Consider the following 21,084-nt stretch of genomic DNA (forward strand, 5'->3'; position numbering starts at 1 on the left):
TTTTATGGGCCAAAACTGCAATGAATAGAATGTATGGGCACGATGGAAACCGAACACTTGGGTGAATGGCAAGTTAAGAATAGCCTCTATTAATATCTGTGGCCTAAATAATCCACAGAAAAAACGCAGGATCAATGTGGATGTCCATTTTCTGAAGGCTGATATTGTATGCCTTCAGGAGACACATGTTGAAGCAGGCAGACTGGAGGTTGCGGAGCTGGCAGGTTTTCAAGTTATTTCTAGCACTTCACAGGGGACGCGAATATGAGGGGTGGCAGTCATGGCACGAAAAGGGATAGCCAGATTTCTGTGGTCTAGCTCGGATAAAATGGGAAGATGGGTGATTACCCAATGTTGTATGGACCATAGTATGTTTACTTTGCACTCTGTGTATGGCTCAGTACTCGATGACCCAGAGCTGTTCGAAAGGCTGAATGTCGAATTAGTGGAGTGGCCGCTCCCCTTAATAATTTGTGGAGATTTTAATATTAATATTAATTCTCAAAAGGATAAACAAGGGGGACGGGGTATCATGGCCGCAAACCTAAAGCTTTTAAATCTTTATCACACTTATGCGCGTTTCATGGGCTGTCAGATGTCAGACGTCTGGGTGATGCAAGACCCCGGGGGCACGGGCTATACCTACTTTTCTGCTCCACACCAAGTCCATGCTAGGTTGGATTATTTTTATGTCTCCCAGGAACCAGTACAGTCCTGCAAGATATATAAATTTCCAAGAGTCATGTGTGATCATAACCCCCTAGTACTGGAAGTGAATATCTAAGCTAATCCTTCCCTGGTGGCGCGATGGATGTTCGATAGGGCTATACTCTGTGATGAGGGATTTATTCAACATATAAAAGTTTGGACCCCTAGGTTCATATAGGAGAATAAAGTGACTGCTAGTATTGACATAGTCTGGGATGCCCTCGAAGCTGGGATAAGAGGGGAGATATCTAGGTATGGTTGGGCAACCCAGAGGAAGGAGAAGAAGCATCTGCAAGATCTAGACACGGAATTGGCAGGCGGCAGAAACGCAATTGATAGAGACGAATGCCGGAGGGGAAGACACGGATAAAGCGCAATCTAGAATCTTAGTTGGGAGATCCGCAATTATTGATATTTCAGCTAAAAAATCTGCAGGGAGATATATGGCCTGGCGTAGCAAAGTATACGAAAACAACGAAAGGGTGGGCCATTTACTGGCTGAACGCACCAGGGAAAAGACAGTTCAGGGCGGCTTTGCTGAAATCAGAGACCCGATTGATGGCCTAATCTCTGAGCCTGCTGCCATGCGCTCCTCGTTTCAGAGGTTTGACCAGCTGCTATACACGGAGGACGCTTACTGTTAGGGCAAAGTAATAGAGCCTGCCAGGGGAACGATTGTCCCTCGAGGAGAAGCAGTTCTTAGAGGCACCTATAACGGAGGATGAGGTAAGGAGGGCAATTGATTCACTTCCCGCAGGGAAAGCGGTTGGAACGGACTCAATCCCGGGTGAATTTTGTAAACAATTTGCACCCTGCCTACATGAATTTATGAGGGAGATATATTTAAGTGCACAATCAGGGGGGGGGGGGTGGCCCCTAAATCATTGAAGTCGGCCAACATTGTAGTGTTCCCAAAGAACGGAAAACCCATTGACAAACTGGGATCATATCGCCTGATTACGCTGGTTAACAGCGATATTAAGATATATGCTAAAATTCTAGCTAGTTGATTGGCTAAAGTAATTCACAGGTTGGTTTCCCCTATCCAACATAGATTTGTCCCTGGTCATGGTACGGTTGACCATATCCGGTGAACCATTGCTTTATTTGACTCCTTAAAGATTGACTCCTTAAAGATTGACGGAGACCCTATGGCGTTAATCCTGTTGGACGCAGAAAAGGCCTTCAATAGGGTCTCCTGGCCTTTTTTGTGTGCAATTTTTGAGAGAAAAGGTCTGGGTAGGGGTTTTATCAGCGCAGTACAAACCATGAACCGGAATCCAGTTGCTCGAGTAGTGGCAATGGTTGGTATGTCTAATTTAATTAAGATTACTCGAGGTACACGACAAGGTTGCCCCTGCTCCTCCTTGTTGTTTGCCCTCTATATCGATCATTTAATTAGGAAGATCGAGGGAAACAATGGTATTCTGGCCATGCATAATAATGGAGGGAACACAAAGATTTTAGCTTATGCGGACGACTTGGCTATCACTACTCCTAACCCGGGGATGCCCTTATAGAAATCGAAAGGGAAGCTACCAACTTTGGATATATCTCAGGTTACCAGCTTAATCAAAGTAAGACGCAAATTGTGATGAATGGCACAATTAAATGATGATTGAGTAGTCCCGAATGCCAGGTATCTTGGCGTGGAGATCACGGCAAACGTGGAGAAAATTGTTGAGCTAAATTTGAACCCAGTGCTCCGGAAATTCAGAACTGACTTTGCCAGATTGAACAATTTGAAACTTACATTGATGGGGAGAAGCAATGCCATTAAAATGAACTTCTTACCAAAAATGTTAAACTTCTTCAGAGCCATTCCATTAGAGATTGACAACTCGTGGTTCAAAGCCTTAAACCATCTGATCTCTGGGTTTTTATGGGCCGGGCAATGCCCCCGAAGAGCCCTAAAATACATGGCCCTCTCAAGAGATCGGGGAGGATGGGCCGTTCCTAACTTTTAATTACATTATAGGGCAGCAGTGTTGCAGCAGATGGCAGGCCTATTAGAGCAGAGCTAGAGGAAGAGCCTTCTGTCTCTATATATGAATTAATATTAGAAACAGAGGCTAGAGGTTGTCTCATGCGCCATATTGACGTTGCTTATTTTAAGAGGGTTAGATTTAAGAATTTGATATGCGCATTTAAGGTTTGGACAGCTGTTCGGAAGAAGCTTGGATTGGGCCGGGTTGACAGATACACTCTCATGTATAACAATGACTTACTCCCAGCTATCTTTCATGATGGGTATATGAAATATTGGGATGAGAGGGGATTGAAGAAAATTGGGGACTTAGTTGCAGAGGGGCGAAACTTCCTTTTGATGCAATCAAGGATAAATACGGGATAGGGAACAGACAATTTTTTTAAGTATTTACAAATAAGAGACTTCTTGGCTAAAAAGTCAGGGGGAATGGCCGGTTTCTACAGGGTCACTCTGATATAGATAGTGCTGAGGTCTCCACCTACACTGGCTACTATATATAAATTGTTAAATAAGGAAATGGTGGATGATCTTACAAATCACATGGACCGCTGGCAGGACTTTTTACAAGCTGGGACTGGAGAGTGTGAAGACTTGCTCCACTTGGCTCAAACAGCATTCTTGGTGGCCAATCTGCAGGTACAGTGTTTTAAAACCTGGTTTAACCTATATATCACGCCGGCACGGATATCCATGAGGGGGAGGAGTTCTGGTCTTCACTGTCCACTTTGTGGGCACTTTGCCGCTGATAGTGTCCATATGTTTGGGAGCTGTCCCAAGCTTAATGTTCTTAAAGCAGAGATTGCTAAACATCTGGGAGAACAGCTGGGATTGGCGATTGATCTGACCCCCCACTTGATAGTCTTAGGTGTGAGCTATCTGGAAGTGCCTTGGCCGACCCAAATATTCTTATTCACAGCTATGACTGCACTAAGACTCTGTCTGGCTACTTTCTGGCTAGACCCTGAGCCACCTTCTGGGCACCAATGGTTGGGTAGACTTCTAGCGGTATACTGATGGAAGATGGCGGTATATGAGCGATGGGCACATAGAGCCCGTAAAATAGGCTCTGAAATCTGGGCCCCTATCAGGCTGTGGATTAACGAGATTGAGGGCGCTACTGAACCCAGTTCGGGATAAAAAGGATGGGTGCTCGTTCACTGTCATCTTTTTATCTCTCTTGTTTGACTATTAGTAAATCACATGTTATGTGTATGTATGTTTTCTTCTTTTGCCCAAATCTGTATGTTGTCAAAAATAGATTTCAACTTCAATTTTGATGTGGATCAAGGGCGGGAAGGGGGGTGGGACTAGCTAGTATGGGTGAGAAGCCTCTATTGTTTTTGTTTTGCGAAATGTATGTAAAAAGAAAAAATATCAAATAAAGAACTGGTTAATAAAAAAAAAAGAAACTGATTATCATTTTTTCAAAATAACACAATACCTTGGCGAGCAGCTAAAACGTTGCACATAATCATTTTCAGTGGTTTAACAGTGCAGGATCTGGGCTTTGTTAACAGGACATTTTGATACAAAACCGTACCTCGAAAAAGTGGCTCATTCCCATTAGCAAAATATAGGCCTACTGTTTGCGTTTATTAATATATTGAGAGCAGGTGTCTAGGGCTGGTGTTTTGGGAAGTCCTCCTGGAACAGAAACGTAGAGGGCAGAGATACAGTAACATGGTATTGGAAATTTGCCATAAGTTTGAACTCCTGTCCCCAGCACTCTTAAAGCCACTGGGAACACTACTCTTTGAATAAACACAAAACAACAGGAACACGGCTACAAAGTGACACGGTAAACCTTGCCAAGGAGGGCCGCTGGTTGGCAAGCCAAAAATCCAGCGGCATTCCCTTTCAGAACGACCTTCGTTTTCCTGCCAGGGCCCGCTTCTCACCCACCCCGCAGCAAACATGAGTGACCCTGGGCAGACACTGTGGGAGAGGAAGGAAAAGAAGAGAGGGAGGTGACGGAGGGAGGGAATCCAAGAGAAACGGGAAGGAAGGAGGATCCCACATCCTGACAGGAAATTCTCAGGCTGGGAGAGACGCACAAGCAGCGCTTGACAAGCCGGGACTGGCCGCGCTCCTCAGGGAGTTCCCTGGGATCTCTGCCGCTGCGTGCGCGCGCTGCCGACGAGGGGAGGGCCTGCCGGGGAGGCCGGGCCCAGGGAGGAGCCCCCCTCCTCTCTGGCTGTCAGAGTGAAGCCTTGACAGTCATACGGCAGCAGTGGCAGCGCGCAGGTCCGGCCTCCGCTGTCTGCGCGTGGGGCTCTCACACACATGCCCCGCAGCCTCCCTCCTCCCCTCGCCCGGGCCCTGTCATGCACACAGCAGCAGCAGAGGCAGGACTGGTTCCACGGGATCCTCCTCTCCCTGGGAGGAGGACACCTCGCTGGGGGATCCGATGACGTCCCGGGCACCGCTCCCCTCACCCCTCTCTCTCTCTCGCTCGCTCGGCTCTTTTTTTCTCAGCCTTGTAACTCCTGTTTCTGGGAAACCGTGCCAGGAATAACCCCTTGTCTGTGTCTGCAGATCTGCAAGTCACAGACACCGCTTGGTCGAGAAACCATGCCTTCGACCCGCCGGGGGAGCAGATGCAGCCTCAGCGCTCTCTTGTGAACGTTCTGCCGGGCTCTTTATTTCATTCTTGAACACGCATTTCTTTAAACGTCCGCGGAATAAATGAAAAAATACTGACTGGCTCGCCTCGGTGGATTTAGATAGGAAAAAAGGGGGAAATCCGAGCTGCTGCCAGCTGTCATCTCATCACAACACGCTGCTGCCAGTGGAGGAGCGTCAACAGACAGGGGTTTCCTGCTGCCGGACCCTCCTGGGGACTGTACAGGTGAGTGCCGCTGAATCTGCAACCGCACCCCCAGCGGAGAGACGAGCCCTGCCTGTCACACCGCTCGCGTCCAACCCCGACCCCAGCTCACTGACAATGCCATCGGATCAGACGCCTTCTGCATTGAGCCCCGTGACACTCCAATTACGTGCCCTCCCTACTGTGCCCTTGTGCACAACCGTTCATTGATAACCTAAAGGATTTGTTGGGCAGTCCCCCTCCCAAACCACACGCCCCTTCATGCATTCAAGTATTCCGCTTTGATTGTTTAAAATACAGCATTTATACCATCTGCAGTTGTCATCATATTGAGTTTTGTCAACCTCTAATCCTGGTGATTATTTTCGATGTAATAATGCCCAGTCCTTTTTCGATGGTTATTTTATTTGAAAAAATAATAACTTCCTCTTTTTTTCCCAAAAGAATATTTTCCCTTCTGTATTATTTGATTCCATGTATGTGTAGTGGTGATGTCAAACTTCCTCAGCAGGAGGGAAGGCGTGCAATTAGGGTAGTTGAACTTTCCGGGTGAGGTGTCTTTTAGGGGTAAAGCCAGAATTTTCAGAAATACACTCGGGGGTAGAATTATGTTTTCAATTTGCATTTAAGGGGGTTACAAATACTTCGATTTTTCAAGGTCTGCTTCAGACAAGCAGCTGGGGTTTACAAGGGTAGGCGACGTCGGGTCCTCTGTGGTTTAGCACTGATCCTCGCCGAGGAGTCACCATGCAGTTCCCTCTGTTGGCTCGGTCACTGATAACTGTCACCGGTCATCACCTGTTGAAGGCCGGGGTGTCCCTAGTGAGAAGCAACTGTGTCAACTAGCAGAGGGCTGATATCCACACTGTTCAGGGGCGGGAGGTGGTGCCGTCCCGGGAATCTGGCTGTATACAGCGGATGAAGGAGGTGGGACACATGAGGTTGACAGGCTGGGCCGGTGGTCTTATTGACAGAACAGTGTCATTGTGACAGGTGATCATTAAAGGGGGCTTTTCTGAGCGAGTACACCGGGCGCACCGAACTGTTGCTCTTTCAGCTTTTTGGGTTTTAGTGCTGGGATCAAAAGGAAAGGCGTGATGGTAAACGCCAAGGTGAAATAAGATATCAAGAAAAGCTGGCTTGAAATATCATTGCGTGTCATATGACCTGTAATTCTTTCACACACCTCCATTGGTGTTTTTCTTTTTCTCGCCCTTTTTACAGTGCTGCATTCTCACTCTGTATCAGATGCAAGCACTCCTGGTTTCTGATACACAATATGCGTTTATCTAACTCGGTTCCTGTTTCTTTCTTGCACACACATTGCTTCTCTCCATTAGAACATGACTGTATTCCTTTCAGTTTCTTGTTTCTGCCGCCTGCAGCCATTATCTTCCTTGCTTGCCATCGTGTCTTTCTCGCTGCCTCTTCCTCGTTCTCTTTTTTTTATGAATGTGCCCGACATGTGCAGCCTGCTTTTGCCACCTTGAGTGCTCGTCCCCTTCTCATGTTCTCAATTCGCCCACTCTTTCCTGTTATTGGCTGCCTCTGTCACTGTGTCAGCTTTCATCCACTTCCGATCCACCTGTCTGGCTGCCCCTGTTATATCAAGCGTCTGTCTTGGTCCGCCCCCTGTCCTCCCCGTCTGTCATCACTGCTTGCCACCTGTGTCGCGGTCCCTCTGCACTGGCCATTCCATTCACGATCGATAATCTTCCTAAGTTTTTCACTGACTCAAACCGCAACCCACGCATTCTATATATCGCTCTTTGCCCATCTCTCTCATCCGGTTTCTGCACATTTCGTCCACTTGCCAATACTTCGCTATGTGTGTCTCTGCATCACGTTCACAGCGGTCAGTGCATCTCAGAACACTCGACTTTGACTTTCTCCTCTGATCCTGTAGTGCGCGTTTCTAGTGCTGTGTTTGCGCGCCTTTCTTGCTCTCTGTATATGCGTCCGTCTCCCTGCCTCTCTTCTCTGGCCTGTCATTTCCATATTCCTGCGACCCCTCTGCCCGTGCTGTCTCTTCATCCCCCTTGTCTGCAGAGGGTCCTCGTTAAAGTTGCCTGTTTATCTCTCGTTATCATCGCGGCCTGTCTTGTTCAGTGCCACTCTCCCCAGCCTCCCCCGAGTCTTCAATCTCTTGTTAGTTTTCCCTCTCTATCCCTGTCTCTTCACTCCCTGTGACCCTCCACTTGTCCTGCGTGTGCTCCCATCGCTCGATGACTCCTCCTTGTCAGCCCCCCAACCACCCTCCGTCCGTCTGCGCCTTGGTCTGCCCCAGTCTGCAGACTGGGCCTGTGTGTGTCTGCTCGCAGTGGGCGGGGCGCTGGCAGGTTCCGGGAATGTTCCATGACGCTCGCACCGCCGCGGGGAGGGGGCGCACAGGGGCTCTGCGGTCTGACAGCGGGCCAGATGTGCTGCGCCCCCCCAACCCTCGCTGCTCGCGCTCCCCGCCGGGGACTCGGCCGGGTTCAGGCCGAGGGCTGCGGCTCAGGTGTTTACCAACGAGAGTCCGCGCGGGGCCTCAGGCCCTGGCAGGGGGAGGCTGCCGGGCTCAGTGCACACAGAGGCAGACCAAGATGGGAAGTCCCCTTCAGGCAGCCGGAGCCGCAGCAGGGGTCTTTCCCGGGTCCTGTAGCCCAGAGGGAGTAGTAAAACCCTGATTTGTAAACACCGAATACACAGTGTGTGGTGCCTTTTTTACAATTAACATAAAACAACAGTTTGCGGCTTTAACTTACCAAGATATCCCATAATGACCAACGTGGGACATATTTAAGTTTATAGTATCCACCTGACAGTAATGTAATATCTACACATACAAATAAATACAGTTTAAACATTGTATATTCGCAAGTATTCCCCCCACTGACTGTGGCATGCACTGGTATCGTCCAGAGACAGATCCGATCATTGTGTTGTCGGTTAGTACACAACGACGAGCAACAGAGCTGAAAAGTGATCCTATAGCAGGTTGTCTGGCGGGCTAGATTTGTGATGAGGCTCGTTTAAAGGGCACGACCATTGGCTTCGTTAAAAAAAAAGGCCGCTGTTAGAAAAGGCCATCCGATGCAATGGGAAAAATATGGGAAGTGGATATTGGATCAACATTTAAAGCGCTAATCCGGCTTGAACAACTTTTACAGCTACACACAGCAAGTAAGTGCACGATAAGCCCTGACAATTGCTGAACCTAGGGAACATTTCAGGGGTGCAAAATGTACCCATGGGTTTAAATGTTCCCGCGTAGGGTCAATTCTAGGGCATGTCAAGAATGGACAACTCAGTTTGGAGACATAGCAGAGCATCAGGCTACCCTTACAAGCAGCAGAGGCCGCCCCTGTGTTGGTGGAGGCCGGTAGGCTTGGCCACTGGAATTATGCGATCCCGGCGTTTTTTTGCATAATTGTGGATTTGCCGCATTTGCCACATAATCCATTGTGTGCTGCATAATCTTGATTTTAGCAAAAAATAATTGTTTCTAGTTTAAACGGTTCAACAGTTACTAAAAACGCAGCAACAGTTGTTGCTGCCTGGTGGAAGGCCCTTTTCAAAGATTGACTAGTCATGGTTCTGTTGCTTTTTGCTATATTTAGGTGTTAAATTGGTACCAATGAGATGCAACCTAAGCTCTGACAGTGTTAACACTTGTAAAAATGACAAAATAAAGGAACAATACTATTACCAAATGTGATTCATTATGCCACATAATTTTTTCCCCCCCAGCTTAATTTAGTCAAAACCTGCCACATAATTTGGCCCTCTCCTGCCCAATAATTCCAGTGGCCCCGTCTATAGGGAAATCAGGGAGTGCCTGGAAGCATGGACTGACAGGTCAGTGTCCAGGCCATTTTGTTTGGCTGTATATGAACCTGTTTTATTGCTGTCTGGGCTCGTTTTTCCATGGTGTTACTGCAAACTTTGAAACAAGGGGTTCCCCAGAGAAAACAGATAATGGAGCGGGACATGGAAAACAAGAAAAAGGGAACAACCCAACTCCAATCAAAAAGCTCTATATAAAGAGTCAAATACAGTAATGGATAGCACAGAGAGAATACAATAAATGAAATATATGCAATGGTTGTCTTTATTTATGAATTTTCAATCATTTTATAATTTACAAAGCATAATAACATATTGTAATATAGCAACAAGAGAACCGTCTCACCCTCACCCACATCTTACTGTAACACATCAAAACAACTGTGTACCCTGTCTCAGTGACATGGTGCGCCAATACATACAACATCTTAGAATGCTTTGTTTAATTAGAATAAGTTCCTATTGCTTCCCAACACATAGTGGCTTGCAAAAAAACATTCACAGATCCCTATGGAACAAATCCTGATGCACTAGTCTAATTAATTGAATACATTGTATTTTTTTTACTATCCATATTGTTAGATACATAGTGTTCCAATGTTATGTCACAGAGACAGTGGCGCCGGTGCTGATGCACGTTTCGGTGTAAGGTGGGCAACTGACAACACACCTTCTTCAGGGCACACCAAAAGATCTAACATTGGATAAAAGAAGAGGGGGAGAAAGAGGGGTCACAGCGTTCTGGTTCTCTGTATTGGTAAAGAAAGTCCAGCCAAATTTCTTCAAGAAGTCAAAGATAACATCAAAATGAAGAGAAAATGCATTTTTTCATGGGCTTGTGTGAACCGCTGGATGGACCAATAGCATACAACTATTTCAAAGAGATTAAGCAATCCTCTTTGGTCCTAAAGGAAAGGCGCCACTGGGAAAATATCGATGCCTGCAAACAGGTCCCACATTGAGTACAAGTAGGTATAAAAGCCAGGGTCGAAAGAAAACGCCTCAGTCGCTAGAAACTCCTGATATGAAATAATGTGCTGGTTAAATTTGTTAGTAAGATGTGTTGGATATGAGTGATATTAATGTAGTCTGTGAGTATAATACATTTTAGTGGGTGATGGTGAGACGGTTCTCTTCTTGCTACATTACAATATTTTATGCTTTGAAAATTAAAAAATGATTTAGAATGCATAATAAAGACAACGGTTGGATATATTTAATTGATAAAATTCTCTTTGTGCTATTCATTACTGTATTCGACTCTTTATAAGAGCTTGTTGATTGGATGTGAGTTGTTCTTTTCCTTTTTTCTTATTGCCGCAAACATTACTTGAAACAAGCACAAATTCATGCAGTTGCCCGTAGCTTGCAAAACACCAGTTAAAAACTGCCCTTATTTGCAAGTGTGGGCCACTATTTTAGTGCCCCACCCTGCTGGTAGTTGGTGGTGTCAATGTGGCATTTCATAGGGTAGTACCATCACATTCCCAGGCTAGGGCCAGAACAGTAGCTCACTCAGTAACCGCAGGCTTAAGCTGCAGCGCAGAAAACTCTTTGGAAAAGGGGCATTTTCACATACTCGTGAGTACTAGTTCATCGAACATAGGGCGCTCTGAAGGGCTATACAGGTTACAGACTGTTAACAACACTTCTGTTCTAATAATGTGGGGATGTTTTGAAACAAACGTGATACAGAGGTGCTGAGGTAACTCCTCTTTAAATGATATAGGCCAAAATAGGTTTTCAAGACAGACAAAATGCAATAGAACAGAAATACAGCGTCGAGCATTCAAAAGGGAACACCAGGAAAGTGCTTGCGGATAAATTCAGTATAATAACTGTTTCAGTTGAAGCAAAGATACATGTAAAATGACATTTAATCGTATAATTGACCCAGCTGTTATCTATCAAGTTTTCTTCTTGTCTCCCTTTTTATTTGCTCTTATGATGTAAGGAAAGATCGCTATGTTGATTTAATTACATTTTAGCAGTTTCTTTCTGGGCTGGACCCAGTCGCGTAATGTTCTTAAGGATTTTAGATCCCGTGCTCTTATCTTATTCTTAAACCACCTGTATTTGTATTTGAATCTTTTTATTTCTTTTTTAATCTTGCTATAGTGTATCTTTCATGATGTAACAATCGAATAAAGATTTTTCTGACTGACTGACTGACTGACATGTAAAATGAATTTACTCTTCAGTTTTGGGGAATGGTATGCGATGTAGGCTGCTTTAACAGTTTCTCTGTTCACAATAAGTGTGCTTCTGTGTCCCATAATTTTGTAATTACCGCATTCCTTCCAAAAGGCATTGGATTTTTGGAAAGCATTAGCACCATGATATGCCCTGTGGTGTTTCCAGGTCTTTTGATTGTGTGATCTCCCTTCTGTACTCAGTCTGAGTCCTATTTTCTTTTTTATTTGTCAAAGCATGAGTGGGGATTGAGAAGTGTAGGGCACCAATAGGGACTTGGATGTGAGAACTCTGTAACTCTTCACGCTGTTGTTATTGTTATTGTTAAGGGTATTTATAGAGCGCAACATTCATCCTGCAAGGATATCACGGCGCTGGAAAGAATAACAGTGAAACCCAGGCAGTAGACAGAAAGCCAATAGATTAATCTGATGTGGGGAATAGTGCGGTTTTTAGTTTTTTCTTGAAGGAGGGGTAGGAATCCGCGAGTCTGAGGTTGATGGGTAATTCATTCCAACATTTCGCAGCAATGTGAGAGAAAGCACTTCCGCCCATTCTGGATAACTTAATCCGAGTGGTGGCTGCTTTGGCTGAGGATTGTGAACGTAAGTTCCGCGCTGGGGCATAGAACTTAATTCTATTTCGTAAAATGTAGGGGCCAGTATTGTGAATTGATTTATAGGCAATACATAGCATTTTGAACGTGGCTCTTTGTCTCATGGGCAGCCAGTGTAAGGCTCTCAGACAACTTGTGGCTGAATCGTACTTTTTCTTATTGCAGACAGCTTTTGCTGCGGCATTCTGGACCAGCTGTAGTCTTTTAAATAAGTAGTCCGACATACCTACAAATAGTGAGTTGCCATAATCCAGCCTGCTCACTAGTAGCGACTGGACTAGGATCTGTCTACATTCAAGTGGGATCCAGGGGAAGACTCTTTTCAACCTTTTTAGTATGGCAAATCCTTTGCCACATATTAGGGAGACATGGCTTTTCATTGATAAGGTGGTGTCCATCTGAATTCCTAGATTTCTAGCAGATGCTGTAGGGATTGGTGGAGAACCTAAAGTAGTTGGCCACCAGGTGTTATCCCAGAGCTGTTTGGCCCCACCAAAGAGTAGAATTTCTGATTTGTCAGCGTTCAATTTTAAATAGTGGCCCTGCATCCAGTTGGATAGCTCTGACAGGCAGTTGTGTAATCTGCTTTTGGCATCGTTATCTCCATTTAGGGTAACCATCAGCTGAGTATCATCAGCGTAGGAGCAGATATTAATGCCCCATTTCTTGCCAATCGACGCCAAAGAGGAGACATATACATTGAACAATGTTGGGCTCAATGTGGCTCCTTGGGGGACTCCGTATTTAATCTTACGGGGGGTGGAGGTAAAGTTGCCTAAACAAATAGACTGGGATCTGTTTGATAGAAAAGACTCCAGCCAGTTTAGGGCTTTACCTTGAATACCTTTTGCGGCAAGTATGTGAATTAGCAGTTTATGGGACACGGTATCGAATGCCGCTGATAAATCGAGAAGTATCAGGGCAACCGTTTTGCCTTTATCAACCTGCATACGAATGTCGTCCATTACAGCCAGTAGCGTTGTTTCTGTGCTGTTATTAGATCTAAAACCTGTTTGGGAGGTGTCGAGGAGTTTATTGGTTTCTAAATAACTTGACAGTTGTTTTGTTACCAGTCTTTCTAAAACCTTCGATAGAAAGGGGAGCTGTGAGATGGGGCGGTAGTTGGTTGGGTCATTTATATCCGCACCCGCCTTTTTTAGTAATGGAATTACTGCTGATTTTTTCCAAACTTCTGGAAAAACAGCTTGCTCCAGAGACTTGTTAAGAACTTTTGTAACTGCGGGGCCAATTGTGGGAGTCAGTTGAGAAAAAATAAAGTGTGGGCACACATCCCATGGTGAGCCAGATTTAATTTCTGACATGGCTTTAGTGACCTCGTCTTCTGAAAATGGGCCAAAGGTAGAGCAACTGGTTTGCAAAGTCGGATCAGTCCGATACTCCACAGAGGCCAGGGCGTTGTTTGTGAAAGAGGCATATATTTTGTCAATTTTATTACAAAAAAAGTCACTGATTTTTGTGCAGTTCTCTTGTGATGGTGTCAAGTTGGATATAAGGCTAGGAGGATTACAAAGATCTTTTACAATTTTAAAAAGCTCCTTAGACGAGTTTTTATTCTCTAAAATTTTTTGAGAAAGGTAGTCTTTCTTTGCTTTGCGTATGGCAGTATGGTATATTTTCAACTGATGTTTGTAAGATGTTCTATCTTCGATGTTTCTACTAGTTCTCCATTTGTGCTCCAGAGAGGTGCATTTTCTTTTTTCAATTTTTAGGTCTGGGCCATACCATTTCTCAGAGGTTTTTGATTTTACTCGATTGGTTACGCGAGTCCGTGAACAGTGGGCAAGTGCTATCTCTAAGTTTTCTTGTAGGAGGCAAATTTCTTCTTCGCATGTCATTTCAGGACTAGGAAAAAAGGAAAAATCTTCTTTGAACTTTTCCAAGGAGAATTTGCTCCAACATTTAGTGGAGTTAGCCGACTGGGCTAGTGATCTGTTAGTTTTTAAAGGTAGGTTTAAAGTAAAATCTATCCTATGGTGGTCCGTCCATGTCAAAGGAGTTATATTCGTGATGTTGGTCTTCAATATATTTGTAAATATGAGATCTAACATGTGCCCCGCTCTGTGTGTGGGGCAAGCTATTACCTGTGATAGTTGAAGGATTTCCATATCTGTGGCAAGTTGTTTAGTTAGGAAATTATCAGCTAGATCAAAATGAACATTGAAGTCTCCAATGACTATAATACTTTTATGATTAAGGCAGAATGGAAGGATTTGTTCGAGGAGTTGAGTGCTAAAGTCAGCTGTACAGTTTGGGGGATTATAGATGATTGCACATCCGAGGATAACCTGAGTGTTGATGGAGATGGAGATGGTTAACACGTCGTGTTTGCCAAGTTGAGTGACTCTGTCTTGGCAACATGAGAAACTGTCTTTAAATATCATAGCTACTCCGCCTCCTCTCTTAATTTGTCGATTTAGATTAATGATTTTATACCCAATAGGTAGGGCTGCGGAAATATCCGGGGTGTTGTGCTCGCCGAGCCAAGTCTCCGAAATGAAGGCAAAATCGGGTCTGCTATCCTGTAACATGTCCCATATTTCAGTAGAGTGTTTGGGGAGGGACCTAGCATTGACATAAACACATGTGTAGTCCTGTGTAGGTGTGGCTGTTGCTTCACTTACACAACTCTGCTACTTACGTAACAGTTCAGGTGTTCAGGATGTTATTCATACGCTGCGTTTAGTGAAAGTACTGCCAAGGGAGTGTTCTCTGGAAGAAATGGCCAGTAGCCATGTGCTGTTGTATTTTGATCTGGGGTTGGTTGGCGCCAAAAGTGTGATTGTTACTGTGAGGACTTGAGGGATACATTTTCAAGAGCAATGAAATGGACAAAAAAGCATGACCGAGCGTAAGTCATTCTATGTTTTTTTGTGCTTATGTTTTGTTATGAAACTAATAAAACACACCACACATTGAACCACATATTAAATCATCTCCAAGGGATCATTGCTTCGTTTTGAACTGCGTTTCTTTGAAGAATCATGCATTGTTTACAGTTATTTTTTTAAAAAAAGTAATATCTGCACAATTATATATCACAGAATATTCCTAAACAGTATCACTCAATACATTTCCAGTACAGATCGTCTGCGCATTATAGTCAGTATTTTTACCTGAAAATTGTGTCTTATGTCAAATTGGAACTAAAAGTATGAGCTCTCTTGCTTTCTTTACCCAGAATTTTGAAAACATCATTTTAGTTTTGGCCATTGTAAAGTCAGAGCAAATTTAGAGGTGAATCGTTGGTGTCAGTTTGGAAAAGCTGCAACTGCCACTTGCCTTCGATTGTTCGTCAGAGTATCGCAGAAATATTGCTTGACATAACATTTTCCAAATATCATCTCAATGGATGCAGACCTTTTATTAGTAACTCCAAAAGGGTGATATTCTTGTAAACAACATTTAGGACTCAATATTTTTGCCAGATGATATCATGAAAACGATATTGTAGTACCATACCTTTAACTTCAGGAGTTGATGATTGCCTGTGTGTTCACTCATGGTTGGGTAAGACATGATTTGGCACATGGTGAAGGCCCAGTACATAAAAAGAGTGAGAATGGGAGGACTTTCTTTCAACCATCTGGCAGCAATTCATTGGAATTCTTTGTCTCTTCATCGCCGCCTTATCTGTGACCTCTTTACATTTCGAAAGAGGTTGAAGACCTTACTATTTCCTCTATAAGGGTTTTGAATATGGTGCCTTTTTATTTTCGTTCCTAGCACCGGGATATCCCCTCAGGGATGATGGTAGCACTATATAAATACAGTAAATAAATAAATAAATGCTTTCTGTTAAGAAGCTAAAACCTTGATTCTTCTTATAAACTGCCCAGTAAATTGGGGAATGTGAATTAATGGAAATATGAAAACTGAGAAACCATGTTGGAGGAAATCAAATCATGGAAAACCAATTTTAAGGCAATACAAATTGATTGACCATTAAAGGAAAACGCTAAAAGGAAAGCTAATTTTGAGGAAAAGTCCAAAATTACTAGGCCTGGGCTTGAAATTCCGATCTACTCTTGAAGTTTTTCCCACTCTGTGCTTCGTGGAGTGCGCTGAGTTTTTCCTCTCTTGCGCTCGCTAACGTTAAGTTGGCGAGCGAGGAAAATCATACTCCAGACCACCTCCTGGCGAGATTTCCCAACGCGGGCGGTTGCATGGCCGCTACCGCTTGCGTTGAGAAACCTTCCATTCATGTTCAGGAAACTACCTCGAGAGTAGAAAATCTACTTGTGCGGTAGAAACAAGCAGCGCCCTCTTGCGCTGCATATAGTGCAGTTCGCACTGATTTTCGGGAGCGAAACAAACACCCAGTGCTAAAAATCAGCTTGAACGGCACAGCCTAATGCACTCCGTCGCTTTTTGGTCAATTCGCGGAGTTCCACGCAGCTAAACTCCGCAAACTCCGCCCAGGGCTAAAAATTACATTAAACTGGATGGAGTATAGGGGTAGTGAGGAATTTGGGGTTCTGGTGTCAGAGATGGGTGGACATAAGGTGTTGAAAGAGTTTTTAGGGTTCACTAATGGGTGGAGTTTAGAAGTGGTGAGGGTTTTTGGGGGAATCAGGAATGGCTGGAGTTTAGAGGTAGTGAGGGTTTTAAGGGTTCACAGACAAGTGGAGTTTTCAGGTGGTGAGGGGTTTTATGGTTCAGTGATATGTGGAGTGTAGGGGTGTTGCAGGATTTTTAGGAGTCAGGAATGGGTTGAGTTTATAACCAGAAGGAGGTTTTGTGTTCTGGATTGGGTGGCATTTCAAGTAATGAGGATTCTTAAGGGTTCAGTGATGGGTGGAGTTTAGATATAGAAAAGGGTTTATTGGGTTTATGAATGGGTGCAGTTTAGTGGTGCTGAGGGGCTTTTAGGTGCCAGAGGTTTGGTGGTGGTGAGGAGTTTTTTTTAGTGTTCAGGTATATGTGGAGTTTAGGGGTGGGGAGGGTTCTAAGAGTTCAGGGATGGGCGGGGTGTAGTTTAGGGATAGTGAGGGATTTTCAGGTTTAGAGATTAGTGGAGTTTAGGGGTAGAAAGGGATTTTAGTGTTCAGGGTTGGGTGTAATTTAGGGGTCAGAGATGTTTGTAGTTTAGTGGTATTTAAGTTTTTTTGGGGGGGGTTCAGGGATGGCTGAAGTAAAGCACTGAATAAATACCCTTACAAAACTGTTTCTGAATGTAAGACCTGTAATCATAACGTTCATGTCTTAAAAACTAAGCATGCACAAGCCAATTTTGAAAAAACAGACATTCTATTAATTGGTTACTATGAAATGGTAAATGCCATTCATCCTATTAATTTCTATTTTCCAGTTTGGGTGAAATGGTTTCTAAGTAATGGTATTTCATGAGATTTGTTTGTGTGAAAATCAAACACAACGCAGTGAGTACCTAGCATGATGAAACAAATAGGGTAGACCGCTTTGCCAATAATTTTGGCTATTTAGTCAAAGAATTATAACCTGAAGACCTTAAAACCCACTTGTTCGTACAGTGTGGGCACCTTAATTTAGACAATGATCTCACATTTTTTACACAGTCAATACATTTTTTTAGAATTTACATCTGTTTAAAAATGATGAATACGTTTACCTATGGTTTCTGAATGTGTTTGTTGGTGTAGACATGCAAGGACAAAGAGATTAGTTAAATGTGCCTAAACACTGCATTTTGAATCATCTCTGCAGGTTATTGTTTTAGTTTGTAGCTACAACTATTTCCTTAAGCCGTTCTGCTGCTCTAAACAAATTTCCTTGCACTTTCTCGTAAATTGCTGAATTGAAAGCCCTTTATGTCTTCTCCAAGAGGCGTGAGGATATAATGTAAGTTACTGAAATGTGCTTTTCCTAAAACACAACTCCCTTTTGCCACCTGAAAGGTATTCAAATGTACCCACTGGGGTTACCACATTACTAGGTGTGTTAAATTTAATAAACCCTGAAATTGGTGTTATTTAGGAACTAAGTCTGTATGAATAATGTTGCAGCGTAGTCTGCTAAATGGATAGACATATTGGGATTAATGCAGAACTGTGCTGCATACTTTCAAGGCTGTGTTTAAAGGGGCATTCCTGGCAGATTCGTAGATTTCTCATGTTTTCACATACTGGCCTATTTTGTCAGTTGTTTGGGTGGTTCTCATAACCACAGCATCATATTGCTATTTTTTTACATCTGTTTGCTTGCATTGTCACGATAGTCTGTTTTCTTTAGTCCCATAATAAATATTACTGTTAGCTTCTGTGTTGTTACTGCACTCAATGTGGGACTCATGGTAATGTCGTGGAGAGGGTTGGCCACATTGAGCCTAGTAAGAAGCTGGTTGTTGAACCAACAGTGGCGGTTCCTCCGCTAAGGTGGAGGAGCGTCGCCCCACTGCACATGGAGCAGTGTAAAAAAAATAATAATAACACGAGTTATTTCTGTTATTTAATTTTTTGTATCGGCCAGTGTGGGCGGGGTGGAGCTGGAACTCCCATGATGTCCAGGAGGAGGAGTGGTTGCTGCTCTCCAAAGTGTGCATGACTGCTTGGCCGGCCCTCTCCGGCCAACCAGTCAAGCACACTTTGCATGTTCCCCACCTGGCTGCATTACAAAGCCTGTTTTGGAACATGCCCAGCCTCCCCGTCACCTCTGATTCCTTGTCTGATCGCAAGGAGCAAGCAAAAGCGCTAAAGTGCTTGTGCTTGCTCCTTAAAACATGGTAGAATTTGCTTATACCAAACTGGTATATTTCATTTACTTGTAAGTCCCTACTAAGGTGGCACTACCTGTGTCCATGGCCTGTAAATTAAATGCTACTAGTGGTCCTGCAGCACTGATTGTGCCACCCACCCAAGTAGCACTTTAAACATGCCTCAGATCTGCCATTGGAGCCTGTCTGTGCAGTTTTCAAACTGCCAAGTCAACCTGGCTAAATTAACCTTTTGCCAGGCCCAAACCTTTTTAATGCATGTTAGTCACCCTTTGGGTAGGCCCTGGAAAGTCCAGAGAGCAGGGTGCAGTGTATTTAAAAAATTGAAAATGTACTCTTTAGATTTGCATGTCTGGTAGTGAAAAACTCTTGATCACTTTTGCAAGCCCTACCTCTACCATGGGACAACATTGGAGTTACCTTATACATTCAATACGTGATAATTTCCAAATGGAAGCAGGTGACCATGTCATGTTTGGAGTCTTTGAAATTTTACTAATAAAGTCTGTCTCATCATGAAGTCAGATTTCTTAAAAAAAAAAAAAATGCCACTTTTAGATAGTTGGGATTTTCTCACCCTAGCCATTTATTGCCTGCAGCCTGTTGCTGGGTCATATGACTTGGTGTAGCCAATTGGTGTAGAGCTGGCAAAAAACATCTTTTGAATAAAAACACCATAACATTGTGTAACCTAAGTAAGGCATATTAACTTATAACTTTTGACTTCATATATTTAATAGAGCCTGGTTGGGTTTGTTCCTTTCCAAAATCCCATTGCCATGCCCTGGACCTTCGACATAAACGATTGGACTAAAGTCACCTTTAACATTTATTGAATAGCTATATTTAATATTGAATAGGCCTATGAGCTAATTACAGCACTCATTCTTTCATTTTTCTTACACCTAGTACCTTCTTGTTACTCACAATGCCTCTGAATGTAAAGCTGTTCACCACTGCCTCCTTCCATGTACTTAATATTGAAAGGTGTTAATCTAGCCAGGGTTCATTGTCATCTGGGCAGCCTTGTTAAGAAAAAGTCTTAACCACTCAGAGGCAAACCTGCTTCTTCCTCTTCATCATATTTCTGTTTGTGTCAAATATTGCCAAAACCTCTGATATCAATGCTGCTTGACAAGGCATGGATCTAATAAAATGGAAACTGCTAATAGCCCCATCAGTGAGGACAAAATTGTGCAGGTTTTGAAACCTTAATGTGAAATGTAGATGCACTCAAAGTTGCTCCTGGCGCCCCCAATTCCAGTATCTTCTTTCAGAGAATCAGTGTCTGTGGATTTGTACAGCACCCATGGGCCTGATGACTGTATTGAGTCCATCAAGCAATCACATTTTTTGCAGTTGTTACTGTGGCTTGGGAGGTAGAAATTGAGCATTCTCTTGAGAATATCAAGGGTGGTGGCAAGACCAATGTGTGTACACCCATCAAATTATAACTTTGTGGGTACTCGCAGATATTGGCAAATTGCCAATGTACGTGAGAGTAACAACATTCTGGAAAGTAAAGCTCTCCAGAAATAAAATTGAATGTTGGATAAAGCGCTCAAGTACCCTTTTCGCAGTTACTCAGCCAACGTCCGGCGTAATACTTGAGGTGACCTCTTTGTGTCAAATGAAATCCATAATCATAAAGATGGTTGGTCAATTTTCTGTCATTTCTAAAGAAGCTTTAGAAATTGGTGTACATTGTGTCAAGAGAAAACACAAAGTGGTGGATGGAAATGCTTGAATTATCAAGCTGGCCACATTCCCTTCCATCATTTTTTACCTACTGACATTCAAGGACGTTGCATATGGAAATCAGTCTTGGCCCCAGCACAGCCCTAAGTACTCTACCACGTCGCACTATGAACAGGAACACGAACAACCGCAAACACGTTTCAACCCTGTTGAGCCTCTTCAGTGAAGTTTACCTGGAACCCCTTCAATATTGCGAGCTGGAGACCATCATTTGGCCATGCACGTCCTAACCACTGAGACAATCCTTCTGGGGCAACTTTATGTTCCTTTTCAGAGACCATCTGGACAATTTAGCCGTTTGGGGGCAGTTTTTCTTTATGGGATGCCAGTACTGCAAAGACCATTTGCCAGTGGCTAAGAATATTAAAACATATCCACCCATCACTTCTTTTATCATATAGAAAATTATAAAATCTTTTTTTTAAATTTGTTTTTATTCCAGAATTTCACAATTA

General features: G+C 43.7%; 1 protein-coding gene across 4 annotated transcripts in view; it reads left to right on the forward strand.

Moving 5' to 3' along the window:
* Positions 1-4,910: 4,910 nt before the first annotated feature.
* Positions 4,911-21,084, forward strand: part of HIVEP2 (HIVEP zinc finger 2) — a 453,335-nt gene continuing 437,161 nt past the window's right edge. For 2 of the 4 annotated variants that reach the window (XM_085611672.1, XM_085611673.1), the window contains exon 1: positions 4,911-5,546. The gene's annotated coding sequence lies outside the window, so the exon portion shown is untranslated. The remainder of the gene's footprint in view (positions 5,547-21,084) is intronic. The other 2 variants (XM_085611675.1, XM_085611674.1) reach the window with 2 other exon arrangements.

This window comes from Triturus cristatus, chromosome 6, assembly GCF_964204655.1.
Source record: "Triturus cristatus chromosome 6, aTriCri1.1, whole genome shotgun sequence".
Lineage (NCBI taxonomy): Eukaryota > Metazoa > Chordata > Amphibia > Caudata > Salamandridae > Triturus > Triturus cristatus.